The following is an 11,558-nucleotide window of genomic DNA, read 5'->3' as shown; positions in this document are numbered from 1 at the left end:
GTTAACTAATAAGTGATTATCTAAGCTCATGGTGCTTATTTTGTCATATGTAAAATGGAGACAGTCCAGGATCCGTCACCATGGAATTGTAGCATCAGTTCAAACAACGCGAGAAGGGTGTGTAGCTCCACACTTGGCACACTGGCCATTTTATCAGCATTCTTACAGGAATTAAGGAGTTTCCAAAACCAACGTGTGGTAGCTGCTGAAGAAGCCACGTCAGTTGTGTGGCTGTGCTCATGCATCAACACTAATAGCGCTGTCAGAACTACAGAAACAGCAGAGACAAAGAGGAAAGGGGAAGCATTTTCCTCTGCTCACAGACCTGTTTCAGTGCACGCTTAGGTGATTATCTGTTTGAGTATGTGTGTTTAAGCTTAATTCACACAATTAGCCTTTCCTTTCCCATCTCGAACAATTTTGAGCTAAGGAGGAAAACTAAACTTTCTTCTTTCAGAAACATAAAGAAAACAGTTACTCTGAGGTAGCTTAAATTATGTGTGCAACTTTATTGATATTGTGTGTCATATCTGTTATGATTTTAAAGTGTTCAAGTTAATTGATCACCCTGATAATTCAAATAACCTCATAGAGATGACAATTTATATAGCGTAGATTTTGATACCACTTAAAAAATTAACCCTGTTATTTTTCTGTGACGTCCCTCAGTTGTTTTGAGCAGAAAGAGAAGATACTTAATGTCATGAAAATCATTGACGTAGTATCCAAAATACTGTGTTGTATCACAGAAGGCATGGGATTCTTCTCTTTAATATAGAATTTGGTCATAAAAGTTGACAAAAAAATGCACCTTTATATAAGTGGAAAACAGACATGAACAGGCATTTCTCAGCATAAGTAAAAATGGTCTATAAAATAGCATAACAAAATATTGAGTGTTATTTTAACATGAAAGGTATATTTGAACAAGTTCCCATGCAATTCTTCGTGACTAAGATTGAGCCTACAGCCTAAGAGACATCCTGCCTTTGCAGATAACTTGACTGCCTCCATTTTCTATGCTACTGAAATCCAGCAAAAAATAAAAAATAAAATAAAATAAAATAAGAGGAGATAAGCAGTGTGGAATAAAGTGACCAGTGGCACAAGCTAAATATTCACATGTGGGGACAATTTGCCATGAAGTCCATGTATAAATTAATTTCTAGACTGGAATTTGGCAAGCTTTGGCCCAAGAGTTAAAACCCTCTTCTCATCCTGCCCCTCTTTGGCTCTGACGACTGAAGTTTCTGCTGATCACAAATTTCATTCCCTGAGCAGCAGACTCAGCACGAGGAGCCTATCTCTCTGCCCAGGGATTCTAATTTCCTGTCCACCCATCATGCATCACATTTGATGGTACTCCAAATTGGCCTCCTCACTTACTGTCTCATTTATTCTAAGAAACAGTAGTTACCTTTGAAAAAGTATCTCCTTCCATTTAATGAGCTACAGGAAGCCATCGTGTAAGCAATGTTTTTCATAGGAATCTTAGTGGAAGGACCTAGCATCTTTTCTACTGTAGAACTTTAAATTTTCTTGGTCCCTAATAAATTACCATACTGGCCACAGGAGGTGACACTTCTACAAGGTTTAGGAAACTTATGGCAATGCGATTGTAACAGAAGCAATCCTTGACTTACATGCTATTTAGACTGTGGCTTCGGAAGACACGGAGACCACCTTGTCTTAGGTTGTTGACTTTCTGAAATTAAGCCCACTTCATTTTCTTGATGAATAAATGCTTCCCTCTGAGCCCCAGTAAACCAGAGGCACAGAAGTCCAAAACTGCACTCTTAGCTTCCCATGCCTAAAAGCCCTGTGCACAAGCATATACCCAGATTGCTAGGGGGGATTAACACAAAAAGTTACTATCAAAAAGTAGAAGAAAGGTATAAATTGATAACTTTATTTTATAGGTGACTATTGACATGGGATTTTTCCTTGGTGCAAATCTTGGATTTTCTCTGTAGCTGTCAGTGCGTGTCTCTGCATGTCAATTCTTTCCTTTGGTTTTTGCATTTAGAAGTTGGTGGTTCTCACTAGAACAGAGACAAAGCAGACCTACAGTGTTGGTACTGTTATTTGGAAGTCTTCCCTCCATACTTTGATGTTAAAGCAGCCAGAGCAAGCCCTGAACTCAGTATCCTCAAATAACTCTCCCTTGTCATTGTCTTGGTACAACCGAGTCACATAAAGTATGACTGACAAGGCTCCTTGGGGAGCACGGCCCTTTGCTTGCTTGGTAGTGGGAGCTCACCTTCCCACCGTAACATGAAAATCAAAGACTCATCACATCTCCCTAGGGCAGTGGTTCTCGACCTTGAGATCCTTTAATGAGGTTTCTCACACTGTGGTGACCCAACTACAAAATTATTTTCTTTGGCACTTTATAACTGTAATGTAGTTACTATTGTAAATAGCAATGTAAATACTTTTGGAGATACAGGTTTGTCAAAGGGGTCAAGACCCACAGGTTGAGAACCACTGTTCTATAGGAAGATTTTGTGTGTGTGTGTGTGTGTGTGTGTGTGTGGTCTCAAGAAGCAGAATTTCCCATAGTTTGCTCTGTGAATGCTTAGTTTTGCAAGATGCCCATAGGAAAAGAAATTTTTGTGGCTAAGATCATTAAGGAAATGGCCTGTCCTTCTGAGCTATTTATAGCTTAATAGGGCATGTTAGCATGAACATGTCCTGAGACTTCCTGTGTTTTTAAAAAAGAATAAGAAAAAAAATCCTCATTTTTTAAAACTTTGTTTAGTTTATTGATTCCTAATTTGTTTGACCACAATACCTTTTTTGGGAAACATTATCAGTATTTCATGAAACTGGAAGGGTACAGAAAAATCACTGGGTGTCTTTATGGATCCTATTAGGATAATGGAAAAAATGCGTAATTTGGGCTCTCGTACTTATTTAGCTTAGATCTTAGATTTAGATTGTTAGCTTGATAGTCTCTAGAATTAGCTAGGAGGTGAGCGTCTAGGCCTTTCTGTAAGGGATTATTTAGATGGGTTAGCTGAAATGCGAAGACCTACCCTAACTTTGTATAAAATGAGATAGGGAGCTGGCCTTTACTACTCTCTGCTTCCTGATTATGGATACAATGTAACCAGGTACCTCAGGCTCCAGATAGGATGATGTCACCACCATGGTGGACTGTATCTTAGAACTGTGAGCCAAGGCAAACCCTTTCTTTCCTAAGTTGGTTTTGTGAAAGCATTTTATCTGTGAGCAGAAAATTGGTACCAAAAAGTGGGGCCGTTTCTGTGATAGGCCCAACCATTGTGATTCCTAATATGATGGATGGATGGATAGATAGATAGATAGATAGATAGATAGATAGATAGATAGATAGATAGATAGATGATGGATAGGTGGGTGGATGGATGGATGGATGGATGGTAACAGCTCAGGACCCTCCAAGGCCAAGTTCTCAGGACAAAGGAAATTTATTTGCCCTAGAGAGCCAGAGGGAATAAGAGACAAACTCAGTAGATGATGAGGGAGAAGGGGAAGGAAAGAAGGGAAAGGGCAAGGATATTTGTCCAGGAGGTACAAAGGATGGCCTCAGGATAGAGGGAAGATGGACATAGCACGTAAGAAAATGGCAGTTTATAAAGGTACAAGGGGAAATCCCATGTTAGGATGAGACGTTCAATTTTATTTGAGCATGTTAACCAAAACATGTGAGCCAAAGGGGGCTTTTGGTCGCTGGATTTCAATACTTTGATAGCTGGACCTTGGTAGTCAGCTTCGGGAAAAGGAACTGACCAATTGAGGAAATAGACCTGGGCAGGAGGTTCAGTTTCAGAAATGCAATATGTTTTTTTGCAAGGTAGAGGGAATGGGAGAGAAGGGCAAGACCTGCCAGAGTAATGTTTGCCAGGCCTAGGCTGGTTGGAGTTCGTGTGTGTGTGTGTGTGTGTGTGTGTGTGTGTGTGTGTATGTAAATTTTATGTATGTGGGTATTTTTCCTGCAAACATGTCTGTGCACCATGCTTGTGTAGTGTCTGAGGAGGTCAGAAGAGGGCGTTGGATCTTCTGGAACTGGAGTTACAGATGATTGCAAGCCGTCATGTAGGTGCTGGGAACTGAACCTGGCTTCTCTGCAAGAGCAGCACATGCTCTTAACCACTGAACAATCTCTCCAGCTTTTGTCTTAGGACTTTGGAATTGATTTATGGGAGAAATGTAGAAGACTATGAACTTGGATAGACAATGCCTTTAATCCTGTGAGCACAGTTTAAGGGATCATTCTGGTGCCAGCGCAGAAGATAAGAATACTGAACAAAATGTCAACAGTGGAAGCCAGTATAGTGCGAATTCTAATTGATCTCAATAATAGAAACCTGGAGGGTGGAAGCTGAAGGATCAGAGAAGCAGGGCAATCAGAGAAGAGGTAAGCCACTAGAGTTCTTACCTCTATCGAGTCCTCAAACTGAATGGCGGAGCACCTGTCTCCTGCCTTATAGTCTTCTCTCCACCCAGCCATGGCACTTCCTGCCTCCGCCTCCCTAGTGCTGGGATTAAAGGCATGTGCCTCCCAAATACTAGAATCAAAGGCATGAGATCCCAAGTGTTGGGATCAAAGGCTGAAGACCCTAAGTGCTCGGATCAAAGGTGTGTGCCACCACTACCTGGCCTCTATGGTTAACCAGTGGCTAGCTCCTCCCTCTGATCTTCAGGCAAGCTTTATTTGTTAGAGCACAGACAAAATGTCATCACAAACTAGACTCATGAAGTTTCAAACACTCTATTAAAGCTAGGCTCATGGCCATTATTGATATTTACTAATACATCTGGCTATGTTCTACCCCTGTCCTAAGAACTTGAGTGGGATTGAATTAAAAATAATCAATCCGTTTCTTTGGCAGAGGAAATTTCAAGGCCTCATCGTACTTAGGCTGTGGCAAATCTTCCACTCAGTGCTCTCAGTCAGAGCTATCGTAAAAGAAAGAACAAAACACGAAAACTGGGAAGTGTAGCAAGAAAAGCTCGAGGAGAGAGAATACCCCTGTGTAGGTGAGTGTTGTGCTTTCCTGTCGCTTTAAGGGACAAGCCACGCCCACTCCCCTAACCTCCGAGCTGCCTGCCGCCAACTTGGCCCCTTCCTATTCTGCTTCCTTGACGTTTCTTCTCCGTACTTCCTGCATGCCCGTCCAGTGTTTCGAGAGTACAGTGTTGCTGTGTAAGTCCTCACGTGGTGTAAGCCCTTTCTAAACTAGACAGATAAGCCAGTTTCTATTGCTGTTCCATGGATACCGAAGATGGAAGCTGAATCTGGTGTGAATGGGAGCAGTTCTTTCCTAGAGAGAGTCCTGTGCTTAGCAAGGAGTGACACATTAGAAGAGCCATGTTAGAACTCTGGAAAGCGGGGCGATCATCTCCCCCTGCGCACTCCATCTGTGGACACTTCTCCCTCTCTCCCTGCTTTCCCTTTCTCTATCAGAGCTAACACCAATGTCCAGAATTCCACCTTTCCTTCCACTTCTTACATGATAGTTGAAACGATATTTTCCTTTATGAATTGTTATTCGCAGCAACCTTCTTGACTAATGCGTTCAAAAATTGTGAATGCCATTTTCCCCTTAAATGGGCCCCTTTAGACAAATAACTGCTAAGCATTTTCCCTGTGAATATGTAAATAGGTGAAAAATGAAGATGCAGCCAGTGTTGTGTGAATATTATTCCAACATTACACTTAAGATCCTTTCAGCCCCATTTGCTAACATTTTGTACTCCTAGCCAAAGTGCCAAAAATTGCTCTCTCTCCTCATGCAATTTTCAAAAATTTTGCTGGCACAAAATGAAGTAAAATCTCTATGTGCAGGAGAGAGCAAACTTCATTTAGCGTGTTTTACAAAGTGCTAAATAGGTTTTCTATTTTGGGAGCGCCGTGCTTCCTGCTCTCCTGATCAAACATTTGCAGTTCCGTCCTGTGGGTTACATGCTCCAGGTTGTCTGTGGTGTATTAACATAGGCTTGTTATTTCCTTTGAAAGAAAGGAAATAAAATCACAGTGTGTTTATGGGGAATGATGTCGGTGCTGCAGGTTGTTTCTTGTTTTTCTTCATTCTTTACATTTTTATTTTTCATTATTTAAGATAAGGTTTTGTGAGTGGCTTTTGTCTTCAATAGTTTTCAAAGTAAAAGTTCTTGTTTCCTTTCTTTTTTGTTATAAAATGTAACAACCAAGCCGAGTTATGATCTTGCTAACCTGTTATGAGGAATTTAGGACACTAGCACCATTTTCAAGTACCCATCACATCTTTGTCTGAAAGAAGCCATATGTGGCTAGACACCCTCTGGATGTGTTTTCTAGAATGACAAGTGCCCATAAGAACAACACTGATAACTAATATTTATACCAGATTGTGCTGTTTAGATTGATTTCAGACCCTGAATTTTTTTTTTTCCGAAGGCAGGGTTTCTCTGTATTACAGTCCTGAGGACTGTCCTGGAACTTGCTTTGTAGACCAGGCTGGCTTCGAACTCACAGAGTTTTTCTGCCTCTCTCTTGAGTGCTTGAATAACATATTTCATTATAATCCTCTCAATATTTGCATCCTAAAACACATACTTGTATCTTTTAACCAATTACATTCATGTATACTCATTTGCAATAAGAAAACAGCAATAAAAGTAAATACATACACAAAAATTTGTCATTTGTGTAAAAACCGAATTTAACTGATAAAAGGGGCTCACGGTGTAATTGTTACTCTAGCCCTTGCTGGGATTCTCTGAGACAGTGCACTCACAGCATCTAAGTAAGAGAGAACTTCGTGATTCACAAGCAGGCACCAAGAAGCAGAAGCAGCTTGCAGTTGTCAGTGAGCCAGTCCTTCGTTACCCAGAGAGCCTCCCCGTGCAGGGAGCGTCATCTGTGCAGGTGTTTTACTGCATCAGAGCTGTGGGAACCTGAAAGCACCCTGGACTTAGATCCTGCAGCACGGGGGCAGGTAAGAAGAGGGTGAACTTTGGTCCCTGGGTTGAAACATCACAACTTATCCTATTCTAGAAAGGATGGGAACTGAGCTCTGGGTATTCTAGACAGCCCCTGTTTGTTTCAGAGTATTTAATAGCTGTCCCGAGAGGAGGAGACTTGTCTTCCTGCTTCTAACTGTCCTGAGTAAGCTTCTAATATTTCTCTTGAGTACATATGAAAACAGAAAAAAAAATTACGCCACCAAGAATAAAAATAGAACTGTTCAGAAAACTCATTGCCAAAATCTGGGAGCAGTCCATGGATTCAAACAGCTGACAGACTTGCAAAGATACCCCCATTTTCCCTTTGACTGGTGACATCCTAAATTTTGCTTCTTGAGACAAAGCAGAACCCAGAGTCCTGAGCATCCCTTACCTGGAAGCTCTAAGTACATCTTCATCCAACATACTCTACTGCTCTGGGAGGCTGCCTATGCTCAGTGCGATCTGCCTTCTGTCTTTCCTTATGCTTAGAGAAGCAGGCCCCAGGAAGATGGCCCAGGAAAGCAAGCGGTGTGGCCTAGTGAAATGTTAGTTACCACAAAGAGATGGAGGATATGGATGGAAACTTAAAAACCTGGCTTGGCGCACAGGAGGCCACCAAGGGATGGCCAGCTGAAAATTTGGACACTCGCAGTTATAAAGGAGAGGACAGGAGCTAATGCATCCTTCTATTGTTAATGTAGTTCTTTATTATTCTGGATTCTTCGAGATGGGGATGAGCATCGAAAATGTGATCATGAAGACACTGAAGGGATTTGGAAGAACCGGTGGCTGCTTGGCATTGGAAAGGACCACTGGTAATTGCTGAAAAGCTTCAGCAAAAATCAATATGCCACAGCCTCCAGGAAACAAGTAAAAGAACTAACAAGCAAAAACCCAAACAAGACAACACGTACAAAGCAGATAAACAGAAGAAATAATAAAAATCAAATGGTAGGATTAAAACCTACATTTTTACAAGAAAAGGGAGGTTGCCACCCACTGTTGAGAACCACCGTTCTAGAGACTGGGTTAAATGGTGTCCCGTGCTTCGGATGCTTTTTTTCTAAACACAAATAACAATGCTGTGCTTTATATAGCCTTGAATATACTAGCCTGTGGAGCAGATTCGCTGAACTGTAGGCTCATAACTCTGTTATCAAAAGAAGTGGAATAATAAAAATGAGCCTGTTGTGCAAATTGCTCTCAAGTGCTTGGTTGCCTTGAGCCCCCTCGTTTCCTATTTCAGTTCTTCCGGCATTAATCCGGAGAGACAACTTGGACAACCTCTCCCATGAACCCAAGGATTAAATGCTGCTGTCCAGTAAACCAGGTTGCAGTGGTAAGAATATGCTAGACCTGTGTTGATCTATAAGTAACTACTGTTCCCATATAGATACTGAAGTGTGACTAGTAAAATATAGACAGTCATGTTTTTAAATGCTATGCTGGATAGTGTTTGTCTACTTGACACAGGCTAGACTTGTTGAACAGGAAGGAACCTTAATTGAGAAAATGCCTCCATCAAATCAGGTTGTAGGGAACGTTCTTAATTAGTGATTGATTGGGGGAACGGTCCAGCCAGTTGTGGGTGGTACCAACCCAGGGAGGCTGGTCCTGAGTTCTATAAAAGCAGGCTGAACAAGGCTTGAGGAACGAGCCAGTAAGCAGCATCTCCGTGGCCTCTGCATCAGCCTCTCTCCTCAGTGCGTTTGACGATGAACTGCTACATGGAACTGTGGGTGAAATAAACCCTTTCCTCCCCAGGTTGCTTTGCTCATGGTTTGTCCTCACTTCTATATAATCCTGAGACAAATGCCAACAATATCGACAATGGAGAGTCCGAGTTTTGAGGTTTAGGCATTGTCGAGAGCCATTGTTTTTATGTGTGTTCCCATATCTCACATGATGGACACGGATGATGAATAACCAGGAGCTTAAAAATACCTTGCTCATGAGCTTTATTTGAAAAATAATCTTCGAAGCTCTACTAAAAATTTAATAAAGGTAAAAAAAATCAGCTCAAGAATAAGAAGATTTAGCTAGGCATGGTGTCTCATGGCTTTAATCCCAGCACTTGGGAGGCAGAGGCAGGCAAATCTCTGTGACTTCTAGGCCACCTTTGTCTAAATAGCAAGTTCAGGCCAAACAATGCTACATTGAGAGACTCTGTCTCAAAGCAAAACAAAACAAAACAAGAATAAGGAGGCTTGGTCCGAAGGCCTAGAAACTCTACCTTGGCTAGAAGCAGATATGTTCAGAGAAAAAAAGCAAATGAAATACTTGCTATATTCAGCCATACCAGTTGAAGGGCCGGGCCCAGCAATCACCACCAGAGAGTCTCCATCAACAGCTGATGGGAACAGATGCGGAGACCCACAGCCAAACAAAAGGCAGATGGTGATTCCTTCAGTAGAAGGGGAGAAAGATTGGAGAAGTCAGATGGGTCATGAACGCCACAAGAAAACCCACAGAATCAACAAACCTGAACTCATAGGAGCTCACCGAGACTGAACCAACAACCAGAGAGCTTGCATGGGACTGACTAAGGTTTTTCTTTTGGATGCCTAACAGAAGGGGTGGGGCTATTTCTGACACTTGCGTGCTTTGGAGACCCTTTTCCTCCTAGGTTCTTTCCTCCAGCCTTAATAGGAGAGGTGGTTCCTGGTCTTATTGCAACTTGATGTGTCATGTTCGGTTGATATCCCTGACGGTCTGCCATTTTCTGAGAAGGAGTCAATGGGGTGGGGAGATGGGGGAGGAGTTGGGAGGTGAGGAGGGACGAGAAACTGCGATAGGGATGTAATATATGAGAGAATAAATTAATAAACAACGAATAAGGAAGCTTTATTATAAGCATCTGGATTGCTGCTACTGAAAACAGTGACTATGTGATGTAAGCCTGTGAAAGAAACCTGGGCCCAAAACTCCAACTTATGCTGTGAGACAGGGAGAGCTAGAAAACAAGCTAAAGTCTGTACTTGTTTTAAAAGATGCAGCTGGTTCTTAATTAGACAGGAGAAGAAAAGGAAAGTACTTTTGCATATGTATTTGTTGAATTTAAAACACAGTAAATATCCTACAAAACACTGGAGAAGATTTTTTTTTTAATGCACATTCTGTGCCAGAGAAAAATACATGTTTCACTATTAAAAAACAAAAAAATTGAAATAATTTAAGCATTCAGCTCAAAAAGCTGGAAAGTGTACAGCAGGGACATTTCCGAGGAAAATTCATATAGAAATATGGAGAGAGAGAGAGAGAGAGAGAGAGAGAGAGAGAGAGAGAGACAGCAGAATAACGAAGTCTAGACCAATCTCTTGAGGTAAAAAAGCCCTAATACATCTTCAGCTAACTGAAACAAGGGAATACAGAATACATCTGTAGCTGGCTGGAACAAGAGAATACAGGAGGATAAGCCCACCTACATTGCAAATGGGAAAGAAAATATAATAGTAAATTTTAAACAAATTAATTTTTAAAAATAAGGAGAAAAATAATTTCCCCAAATCTGAAAAAATGAAAAAACATTTGGGGGATACATGAGTTAACCAATATAAGAAAAATTAGAAAACATGATTAACAGTTTAATGTTTTAAAAGGAGTCATTGAAAAAATACTGGCTTTGGAAGTTTTTTAAACTATTTTTTACTTTTTTTAAATATTTGTTTATTCATTTATTATGTATACAACATTCTGCCTCCATGTATGCCTGCATGTCAGAAGAGAACGCCAGATCTCATTACAGATGGCTGTGAGCCACCATGTGGTTGCTGGGAAATGAACTCAGGACCTCTGGAAGAGCAGCCAGTGCTCTTAACCACTGAGCCATCTCTCCAGCCCTATTTTTTACTTTTTGAGATTATATGGCCATCACATCCCTCTTCCCTTCCCTCCCCCAAAGAGGTCAGCCCTGGGAGAGTGCACACAAGCGACCAGCAACACGTCCAGCCTTGGAAGCCGTGAGTGAGATTTTCCAAACGTCTAAGGAGATTACTTTCAGAATTTACTTTAAAAAGATTGTTTCCCCACCCCGCCCCCTGAACAGTTTTTTTATTTGCAGCAGTATTAAAAGTCAGACAGACTGGCCTGCCCATGCCCGGCTTCCCCCACCAGAATGGTACCTTAGTTACAGTTGAGAAATCGACACGGAGGCAGCATCAGCACCTAATATCAGCAGATCGCATCAGGACCGGGTCTCTCAATGCTGCACAGGGTCCGTCTGGATGTGAGCCAGCATCCGCTGCTGGTTATTATTGTCCATCTCACTGCCTCCATCCCTGCTGCCCTGATCCCTGCCACTCAGTCACTGATTTTCTTTGACTTTCATTGTTTTCCCTTTTCTCAGAATGTCTGATTAGAATCAGATATTACGTAGCATTCCATGTATCTTCTTTCACTTCATGACATACATTTACATTTTTCAAGGCACTTTTTTTTTTAAACAGAGAATAATATTCCATTTTCTGGATTACAACACTTGAATTACTCATTCACTAACTCAGGGACATTTCGGTTGCTTCTAAATATTCGGAGTTGCACAGAGTTAAAATAAACGTCTACAAGCAGGTTCTGTGTGAATATAT

Source organism: Microtus ochrogaster, linkage group LG10 (genome assembly GCF_000317375.1).
Source record: "Microtus ochrogaster isolate Prairie Vole_2 linkage group LG10, MicOch1.0, whole genome shotgun sequence".
Taxonomy (NCBI): Eukaryota; Metazoa; Chordata; class Mammalia; order Rodentia; family Cricetidae; genus Microtus; species Microtus ochrogaster.
This window is presented reverse-complemented; position numbering follows the sequence as displayed.